We start from the raw sequence: 10,612 nt of genomic DNA on the forward strand, positions 1-10,612 counted from the left end.
GTGTGTGTGTGTGTGAGTGAGAGTTCACCTTGGATCAGTGATCAGCGCAGCTGCGGCTTGGTGTCTAGTGGGGCAGCTGTGGGACTGAATGCATGAGCTGGAAGGGATGCTGCCTATATTTCTCAGAACCCCGGGTGTCAATTTGGATGAAGGAGTTAAGCAGGTGTTGTCGGTTGAGGCTTCACAACCAATCAGAGACGCAGATATCCACGTCCAAGGTTTTAGGGGAGTGTCCAGTGAAAGTCCCCGTTTTGCAATAAAAGTGGCGCTATAAAGCAATATTCATGAGCAAACTGAGTGTGGCAGCTTTGGGGTGATCAAGCAGTGTTTAAATAGACCAATCGGAGAAGCTCAATCATATAATGTCCAATATAATGCTTCCTAATTAATTTGCATATATTGTAAGATATCCAGATCCTGCTTGTTGTTGCAGCAGCAGTGCAAAGTCAACAGAAAAGTCAGTTTTTGTCATAAATGTGGAGCACTTATTTAGGCTAAGTATGAGAGCGGTGGGAGGATCAAGAAATACCAAGTTTGCCAACAAACTGGAGAAAATGGAAGCATATGATGTTCAAGCAGTCCACATAAAATAGGCTTAACTTGTGGGGTTTTCAACCTACTAAGTCATTAATGCAAGGTAGTAATTCAATTCAGCACAGCTCCAAAGCTGTGGACTTTACTTTCACAGAGAGGTCTGCAAAGTCTGCAGAAACACTCAATGAAAATGAATTATCTTAATCTTGCCATCGATATTCTTATAATTATCATACACTAACAACAGGATATGGCAATAGTCTATATTGATTTTGAGATGACGCTATAATTACTGGATACTTACAAGTGAAAGCTCCTAAAAATAGAATGCCTTTATTAACATTTATTAACTTCTAACCGCTACTGCAGGGACAGATCTAAGAATAGAGGACCAACGTTGGTATGGTTGAGCATTTGGAGACTTTAGAGGAATCTTTTTCAAGAGCAACCCTTGAGGATGCCATGTGGAATAACTGCAAGAAGACTGAGCTTGCAGTAACAACATAAAGTCTCTGTCTTCGAAATGTTTCCAGTGACCTCATGGTGTTAATAATTTCAGGTCAAGGCCTCAGTGGTATGATGCTGGCCGCCATGTCGCTGTTTGGAACCAATGGCAGGACATCAGAGTGCAGGATGGGTAACTGCACTTGGGTTCCAAGCCTATAGGGGGGCCAGTGATACAAATTGTTCCTTCCTTTTTCTTAATTATAACATCGCACTAGAGCAACTTCACCATAATGGGCTTCCAGGCAAATCACAGGCCTAGAGATAAATACAGGAAATTCAGATTTTTTCTTTTCACCTGACTGGCATGTCTTTGGTTTGTGGGAGGAAACTGGAGCACCTGGAGGAAACCCAGGGAGACATAGAGATGACAGCCAGTGGTTGTCTCATCTCTGTTAAAATGCTCGTTCGAAACACAATTCAACCTCCCTCATAGTGTGGCAGTAATAATGAAGAGCGATGTGATGTGGTTTAGTGTCTGCGTGTGATTGGCTGGGCTTGGAGACCAGACTAAAACTCAGACCCCGAATGAAAAACGGTACAGCACTGCTCAGGCACCCCATAGACGAACATGGGGAAACGATTGGCTGCGGTGTGTGTGGAAGACAGACAGAGGAAGAGACAGACAAACGGGCATCTGATTGTGGCCGGAGGAATTTCATAGATCAGTGACTTTGAAATGTGTTTATCGTAACATTTCATTTATTTTTATAAACTCCTTTTCGAGGAAGCGCTGGTTCTGTCTGCTGGAAAAAACTTTAAACGATATTTAGACCATCAGTGAAATTAGCCTAGAGCAGGAATTGGACTCCCGCTCTAATCTAACTAAAATGACGATCAATTATTGCTCTAAATATAGATAATTATTATCATCAGACTTCAGTATCTATCGGTTTAATTGAGGTTTTAGTCAGTGGAATGAATTTTGGAGAAGTCACCACAGCTGAGAAATGGGAGGTGTTTTGGCCAGGTGCACCAGATGGTGCAGCACAGAAAACCTCAACATTTTTAATATTCTCATTATGTTCTTTGGTGGATGTGGTAGACTTTGTCTGCATGAATTTACGATGATCTTATCTTACGTTTGTCTCCTCATAATATTACTCGAATACAAAAATAGTATGGCCACATCTCAATGTAACATAGCATCATTATGAACTTTGTACTCAATAAAAACAAGTTGTTCCAGTCTGTGTGCCACAAAATGGATTAATCTTGTCGAGCACAGAGCGGAAATTGCAATGCAGCAGTATTTTCAAAGTCCACTAGATTTCCAGCACGCTCACACAGGAGGGTGTGTATGTGGCGCACCGTGGCGCGCGTCTGGAGATGGCTTGGATGGCTTCCAGTTGTGCCTACACCACAAACTGGAATCTCCTGCTCAATTCACGTCTGTTAAAAGCTGCCCACGCTGTGAACACACCCTCAATTTGGACCAATCAGTGTGCCGCAGCGGTCCACGGGCCTATGAGAGTGCGTCACCGCTACCGACTGGTGCTGCGTTCAGGTCACATGGGAAAACTGCAAGAGGTCTTCAAACCAAGAGTAACGACCTAGAGGCATTCGAGCATTATAGTTATTTAGAGACTCATGTGATTCTCCAGCACTTTAAGCCACTTAGAAGACATTAGTGAGTTAACAGCAGATATAATGCCAATGCAGAAATTCATCTTTACTCTGTATTAAAAAGATATTATGAAGATATTTTACAACATTTATTTTGACCACTAATAGTGCCACTGAGCACAATTTGCTTGTCCTGTGCACTAGTGCACCAACAAAGGCAGGAAAGAACACTGCTTTCTAGTTCATGTACTAATGTTCACTGTAATGTTGTATCCAAACTTAAAAGAAAAAAAATGTCTTTGAGTAAGGAAACACATTCAACACATTTATTTTAGAGCTCAGTGAGACACACAATGCATTTTAGTCAGTGAACACTGTGTGAACATAACTTTTGTTTGTTCACAAGAAAACTCCACAGAACTGTCTCGTAGTAAGAACATTCAGAGGTTTGACCGATCAAATGAATGCACATCCTGATTTTAAACTTCATTCACAAGGTTTAAAATAATCACATTTCTCAGATCAGCTTGCAAGGAGTGAGCAGGCAGCGGCCAACTGTATATTTTGAAAGATATCTATAACACATATTTGAACTACATTTAAATTTGACAAAGAATTCTCACCTCAACTTTCAATCATATCACGTGATAATTGTCAGCAGCAGAGGGAGCAAAGAAATATATTCCATTTTGGATTGAAAGTTTAACTACATTATATGTTCAAAATGTAATGAAAGTGTGTCATTTTCTATGAAGACCTTCTTCCCCCAAACACTTGTCAGTCATAACTTGGCTGCATCTGTTACGGCCACCCGGATATTTGAACACAATGCAGAGCCGTCACTGCCTGTAATGACAATCATGTAGTATCTACAGTGTGGTGACTGTCACAGTCTGGTTGCCCCGGTTGGTCGCGTGACAGCGAGTGATATGTTTACATTTTTATTTCCACATTTAATCTGTTGTGTTGTTTCAGAGGTATTAGAGTGTGTTTCATGTTTATGTTGCGTTGAAGGCATTGTCTCCTTTTGGTGATGCTGTCCAGAATAGACAAGTGTGCTTTGACAGGAGTAACGTTCATTCGCTTTGACTGCTGTACTGTAAACATACAGAAAGCAGACATGTGTTCTGAGTTGGGACCCCTGGGGCCCTGGCAAGTGATCAACCAATGAAACCACAACAAAGAGGCCAGGCTGGGTTGTGTTGTGTGCGTGTGCGTGTGCGTGTGTGTGTGTGTGTGTGTGTGTGTGTGTGTGTGTGTGTGTGTGTGTGTGCGTGTGTGGGGGTGACTTCACTGGGAGGGAGGCTTCTGTAACAGCAATTAATGTTACGAGTTTACAGACTCCTTATAGTACTTTGCAGGAAGCATGTGGGTGTAATTCGGCAAAAAGTTCAGGCTAAGTTGTGTAAAACTGCTGGACAATAACTCCTGAGTGACCCCACAGAGACTTAAAAACTTAAGTCTTGGATTTATGCCTTGGAAAACGTATCGTATCCTCTTAATTGACACTCACACACTGGCTTTTTGTTATCAAATCAGTGTGAATATGACTATAATCACACTGCAGGCTAAAATGGCCCCTATCTGGTATTTTCTCCATAAGTTTTCTCTATGTGGTGCTTGATGTGATACATATCTTACATGTTGAAAATTGTGACTTTGATGTTTGAAAATGTCTCATTGTTCTGCACTGGCCAAACATAGTACAGCTGTAATGGAGGTGTCTGGCTGCATAATTATTCTTGGAATGGAATTCGGCATTTTGCCTCAATGCCAAGAAGAAAAAGAAAAAGAAAACAAACAAACACGCAAAAACAGCTCCAAGTGGTGTAACTGGTGTAAAAAGTGATGAGTAAGCAATGCAAGGTAAAGAAGAACGGTTTTATAATCTGGGAAATTTGCTTGTTCCCTATCTTGCTGAGAGTTAGAAGAGAAGACTGTCAGCAAGAAAGTGAATACATGTTTCCCAATATTTGGAATCATTCCTTTAAAATGAGAAAACATGCAACTTCAATGTACGTGCCAGTTTTACACTGAGCTCGACTGTATTTTGTGCAATAAACTGACTCTCTCAAGAATGCCACATATTTATTCTTAATAACAACATCAATATTTGGCATGAGAGGTTAATTTAGACTGATGCAGGACATGGCCACAAAAACAGACAAGTCTAAAAAAAAATATGAGCAGTAAATCAAAGCTGATTACAGATTCACATAGCTTATAAAACCTCCCGGGGAGAAAGAGCATGAGAAGGGAGCAGGGTCTGGCTATGAGAAGAAGAAGCCGTGAAATATAAAATAGCAATGTCTTCGAGGAACCTGAAGATGATATCTTAGTTTCTAAATTTGACTCGGTTTGACTGTGTGTGTGTGTGTGTGTTCCCCAAGGTGTCTGGGGAAAACCTTGTGTCTCCTAAATGTCTACATTTTGGAGCCACCTTTAAGAAAAACAAGCTCTTTTAGCAGCATGACAGTGCATGTTTGGCCTCATCCAACAGAGTCCAAGAAGTTGAAAAAGTGTCTCAACTCATTAAAGAGCATGTCAACTTGATGTTTTGCACTGCGAGTGTGCGTACCACAACAGAAAGAAATACACAATTTTGTAACACTGAGCTGCAAAATCCTTCTCTCCCCCTCCTATTAATGCACTCTTTGGTGTGTTAGCTCACCTGACTTGTGAAAAGAGAGGTTTTACTGGCCCAGCTCAGCAGGCAAACTCTGGGCTCTGATTCCAACCGGCGTGAAAGCGCCACATCTCAGACCCTCACTTAACTTGCCTCAAACAATGTGCTATTATAGACTTTTCTCTGTATGGGTTATATTGCTAGAGCACTGGCAGATTACAAAGTGCTCCGTCTCATTACTGTCCGTATAAGCCCACAGGCCTCTCCAGCACAAAGGAGTGATTGAGCGATAAGGAGAAAGAGATGGCCCGTAGCTGCCCATGAGAGCCCTCACCTTGGCTGCTCTAGCCTCGATGAGGGCAGAGGTGATGTCATCATGGCTGGAGACACAGGGGTCGACCCCTCTGATATAGGTGGGCATGCTGGAACAAAAGAGAGCAGCTGGGACACAAAGGCCCCATTTAATGAGAGTGAGACATGAGGCCAGAGCGGACTCCGTGGGTGGCACATCGTGTCATAGCTGCTGAAAAGACCGGTGAGCAATTAATCATCTGATTCAAGAACTGGGCAAAGGGCTTATTATGTAAGGTCATTTTGGACAGCATCCTTGAGGCAAAGGGAGCCTTTCTGGGTTACACTTATATTTGATCACACTGATGTCCTAAAATGTCCTCAATCCCATAATATTGGATCCAGGGATGCTATATTTATCATGATGATCAGGTCCAACAATTGTGCAACATAATATGACACACTTACCCCTCATGAGAGATGAAGGGTCCTTTGTGGCAGCCTGACAATCATTAAAACTTCTCCCCTGGCTTGGCTTGTTTACTCTGTGGTAATTACCAGGTGATTGTGTAGCCCGTGACCCACATTCAGTCGGGTCAGCCAAGACATGGGGGATAATTGACAATTTTCAGCGAAGTGCACGTAGAGAAAGAGTGTTAGAGTGGATAGTCATTTGTTCCTGCCTCATTAGACTGTGTTAGAAGACAAGCTGGCTCACAGTATTCTTGCAGTGGAACAATACCCCTTTCCACTGGAAGACCAAATCGTGGGCTCTGGTGTGTAAATGTGTTTGAGAGGGCATATGGCAGCCTCATTTATCCATTTATGCATTCATTTATTCACTCGCTGTTAATATGGAAAATAAATGAATGAACTGACTGTGTAATGTATATGTCCTCTGAGGTGAACTCATTTGACCCAATATACCCTCCGAGGCATTTTTGGACCACATGGCTCTTCAGCTTCACTCAATTCACCTGTCCAAGGGAGTACACAACTTCTCCTGGCAGCACTCCAACCATGACAGAAACACATGACTGACTGCCTCCCTTACACACACAACATAAAACTTCTGCCCTATATGATATGAATCCTTCTGTGTATGCGTATGTATATATATTCATTGGCCGGAGCCTCAGGTTATTGAATTTCTGAATATGGTTTTGTGGTTTTGCAAATCTGCTTTCTGCTTCTGCTATTCAATGTGTTTCTTATGTGATTATCTCCACAAAGCAAGACTGGCATAAACACGACCAATTAAAGCAAATGCTAGACCAACCTGTGAAAAACGAATATGTGTCATGCCCCCACATCACTAAGGCTGCCAAACTAAATTGAATTTAGCAGTGCTCTCAAATTTCTTTGACATGAGGTCTCGTCTATGCGATGTGATTCCAGGTCTATTTGTTTGAAGGTGTCCACACAAGAAGGTAGACTTTGTGGGTAAAGTTGGGAGCAGAAACCACTCTTTAGTTCCTCAACACAAGAAGTACCGGTAATACTAGTAGGATGGTGAATGAGGCTGTTTAAAAATGTTTGGGTGATCACAGCCAAATGTTTTTGGTTGCATCATGCACTTTTAAATTGTAAACCAACTTCTGAAAATGTCATAAAAAGGCTAACCCACTTCTCTGTTTGAGCACCAAAAACTAAAAATAACAACATTAAACGTATTTTTTACGAACTCGTCAACTTTGTTTTGTGTGGCTGTTTGGAGTTCTAAGAAATTTGTATTCTTGTCTGTGATTATCCAGTGCCCCTCAGACACACGTTGGACAATAAGACTATGCATTTGTGAGCAATATAACCTTTTAGGTAGCTCATTAGAAAAGTGTTTTTTGACATGTCTTAATTGTTTCTATACTGGCGCCTGTGTCTACAGCATTGGACGGCCTCATTCTGTTTGTAAAGAATAAATAATTGTATTGTACTGATGAGGAGTGCATTTAGCATTTGTTTTGTTGTTTGGAAAGAACTGTTTTCTGATGGTGGTATAAACAAAGCACATGATATATTTAGAATAGTTGAGGTTAATTAGCCAGCCCATGAATTAGTGGTTGGGTCCAGATCAAACCAGCATGTCACAGATGCTTGTGAACCTCAGTACCATGAGATTACAATTTGATGTTTTGGGATATTTGTTGTTTATAATGTGTTCTACTGTTAGGGTTAGTCAGGGTTACAGATCAGTAATTGATTGCTGTGATGGTGCGTGTTGGAACATGTATTTTTCCATAGAAGGCCAGCGGCTGAGAGGGGGCTGGGCTGCTGCAGGAGATGAACGGTTCTAGGACCGTCCAACCTTACCAGGAATTCCCAGAATTCCAGCTCCTAATTATGACATCCGCGGCACAGAGGCCCAACAACCACCCCCACCACCCCACACTTGTGTGAAGACGTGCACACATTCCAATTACCCCTTTGCTAGCGTCATCACAGACAAAAGAAGTGAGTGAGTGAGTGAGTGAGGAGGAATAGGATGAAGAGCCTCAGAGCATAAAGAGGAAGATAAGAAATCAAAAAAGGAGGAAGAGCTGGTCTGTATGTCAGAGAAAATGGATTTTAGTGGATAGTTGTGTCATGCTATTTCCCTTTCTGTCTCTGCGGCATTTTAAAAGGTATGGTGAGCATACCTCAGCTTGGCCCAGTTCCTGGAGGTCTTTGGGTCAAGTAACAGGCCTTGTTAAAGGTTAGGAAATACATTACACCCTCACCAGCGTTTAATACTTTGTACAATTAGCTGATCAGCTTTTTTTTTGATTAACTTACACAAGTTCGTACCGTTCAAAATTAGAACACATGATTGTTGGAAACGTTTTTCTAAACTAGCATAATTGCATTCATCCGGCATTGGGTTGATGTAACTGAAAGTATGAAATTGTTAGTATATTTTAATAACTGATCTAAATTGAGCTAAGCTAGGCTAAACTCAGTTGTCAATGTAGTGCACACTGCACGCGGAATAATTAAATCAGTTTTTGTTACTTTAGTTAAACTTACAATAACTAATATATTTTGCCACTTGGGGGCAGCAGGAATAAGCTCTAAACACAACACTGAGATATTATCACCTTTTAACTTTCTATGAAGGACTTGTTAGTACAGTTGTCTATTTGCACATCCGGCCAACAGATTGGAAACATTGGCATTCATTTGGAGTTGTGTTTCTCGTCACCTCATAACGAGTCCAGTATTCTCTCTTTTTAGCACTGTTTATGGCCTCTACCAACTCTTGAGGGGAATATCTGGCTCATTAGCCGCTAAATGCTCCACTATGTTCACTAGCTAGTCCGTCGGGCTGCCAGTTTACATTCTGATTTTAGTACTTCTTTCATAAAAAAGTGGGTATTGCGCCCAAGCAGTGAGAGAGAGAGAGAGAGAGAGAGAGAGAGAGAGAGAGAGAGAGAGAGAGAGAGAGAGAGAGAGAGAGAGAGAGAGAGAGAGAGAGAGAGAGAGAGAGAGAGAGAGAGAGAGAGAGAGAGAGAGAGAGAGAGAGAGAGAGAGAGCGGCATGAGTTGGGGCTAGAAAACCAAAACAATGAGTTGAAAGATGCTAAAGTCATAATGCTCTCTAAAAATGAGGGAAGTAGAAGAGGCTGGTGATAATTATCTGTGGGTTCATCACTGACCCCTTTCAGATACACAAAGTCATGTGATCAATTGTTCGTACAAGAATATTGCTAATAGTGGCTTTAAGTAGGAAACATATTCAAATTCTTTAAAAAAATGTGCTTTCTAACTATCAAGCGCCCACATTTCCTAAACAAATCAAGCAATATAGGGCTGATTAAATGGGTAGTCAGCCTGGCTTTATATACAGCTCTCTCATTTCATGTGCCAGAAGTGCTTTGGGACACAAATTCTCTGGTGTGAGTCGTGGGAGGTACAAACTGTGCATGGGTGTTTCTGTTTGCTCTGTACATTTTGTTCCTTGGGGAAATCGCACTGATTAAGTGCTGCTATTTTGACAATATGTCAACTCACAGGGAGTGAAGATGAATTTATGTGCTTGGCAGTTCTGTAAACAGCATTGCTGACCAACATGTTCCCAACCTCATCCCAATGCCTTCTGAAAAAAGGGTCAGAAGACTGCATATTTTTGTGCTGCTGTCAGCCTATAAAATTGTAATGAATAGTTTTAATTAAAACCCATGAAGTACCCTTTCTTTTTTCTTTTTTTATTTGTCTTCTGAATAAATCTCTGGTGTGAGCATCAGTGAGTGTGCATGAATTCTCTATGACACAAATATACCAATTTCTAAAATGCATATGCTTGTTTCTTTATTTTTAGGATCGAGCCCCTGGCCAGCCCACTCTGTGAGTCGCCGTGAGGATAGAAGGGCCCTTTATTAGAGATGGCACACAGGGGTCCTTCATAAGGCCCACATGGGCACTTTATAACATCTGACATAAGCATATGAGAGTGTGGTTTTACTCACTTTCTCTCCCCTCTCCACTGCTCTTCAACCAAGAGAAATAGAATGGGAGAAAGAAACAGACAGGCTAACCGTAAAAGCAGAAGAAGGAGAAAGGGGAAAATCAAAATCGAGTAATACTGGACAAAAAAAACATACAGAAGCAGTTGGATAAACAACTTCTTTTTTTTAACTTCATATAAAAGCTCTAAGGGGCTTTTGCAGAAAAAACCTACGAATAATTGTTAGCCAATGCTATATTAGTCTACATTCAAGGTGTTGGCTGATTTCATTAATGTGTTATAAAAAAGCAATTCCAAATGCTGATTTATGATCCCTTGCTCCTATCGGAATCTTTGTCAACACTTTCCAGATAAAAAATGCATACAGCCACCACAAATACCATTCATATCTCCATTTCTGATCCAACACCTCTATGGCTAAGGTTTGATTTGGTTCATCCATTTGGTATGGTTAGGGGAAGATCATATTGAGTTGAAACACGGTGAATCGTCTAAAGTTATGTTAGAAGGTCTGGGAAAGTGAGCATAGCAGTGCTTTAAATGGGATGCAAACACCAGCATGACAGCACACTCACAATGAGATACAGCCATGTCGAAACAGTTAAAAACAAGAACAGGAGGGACAACATAATACAACAGTTACAGCAAGAGCAG

Source organism: Melanostigma gelatinosum (assembly GCF_949748355.1).
Source record: "Melanostigma gelatinosum genome assembly, chromosome: 5".
Classification (NCBI taxonomy): Eukaryota; Metazoa; Chordata; class Actinopteri; order Perciformes; family Zoarcidae; genus Melanostigma; species Melanostigma gelatinosum.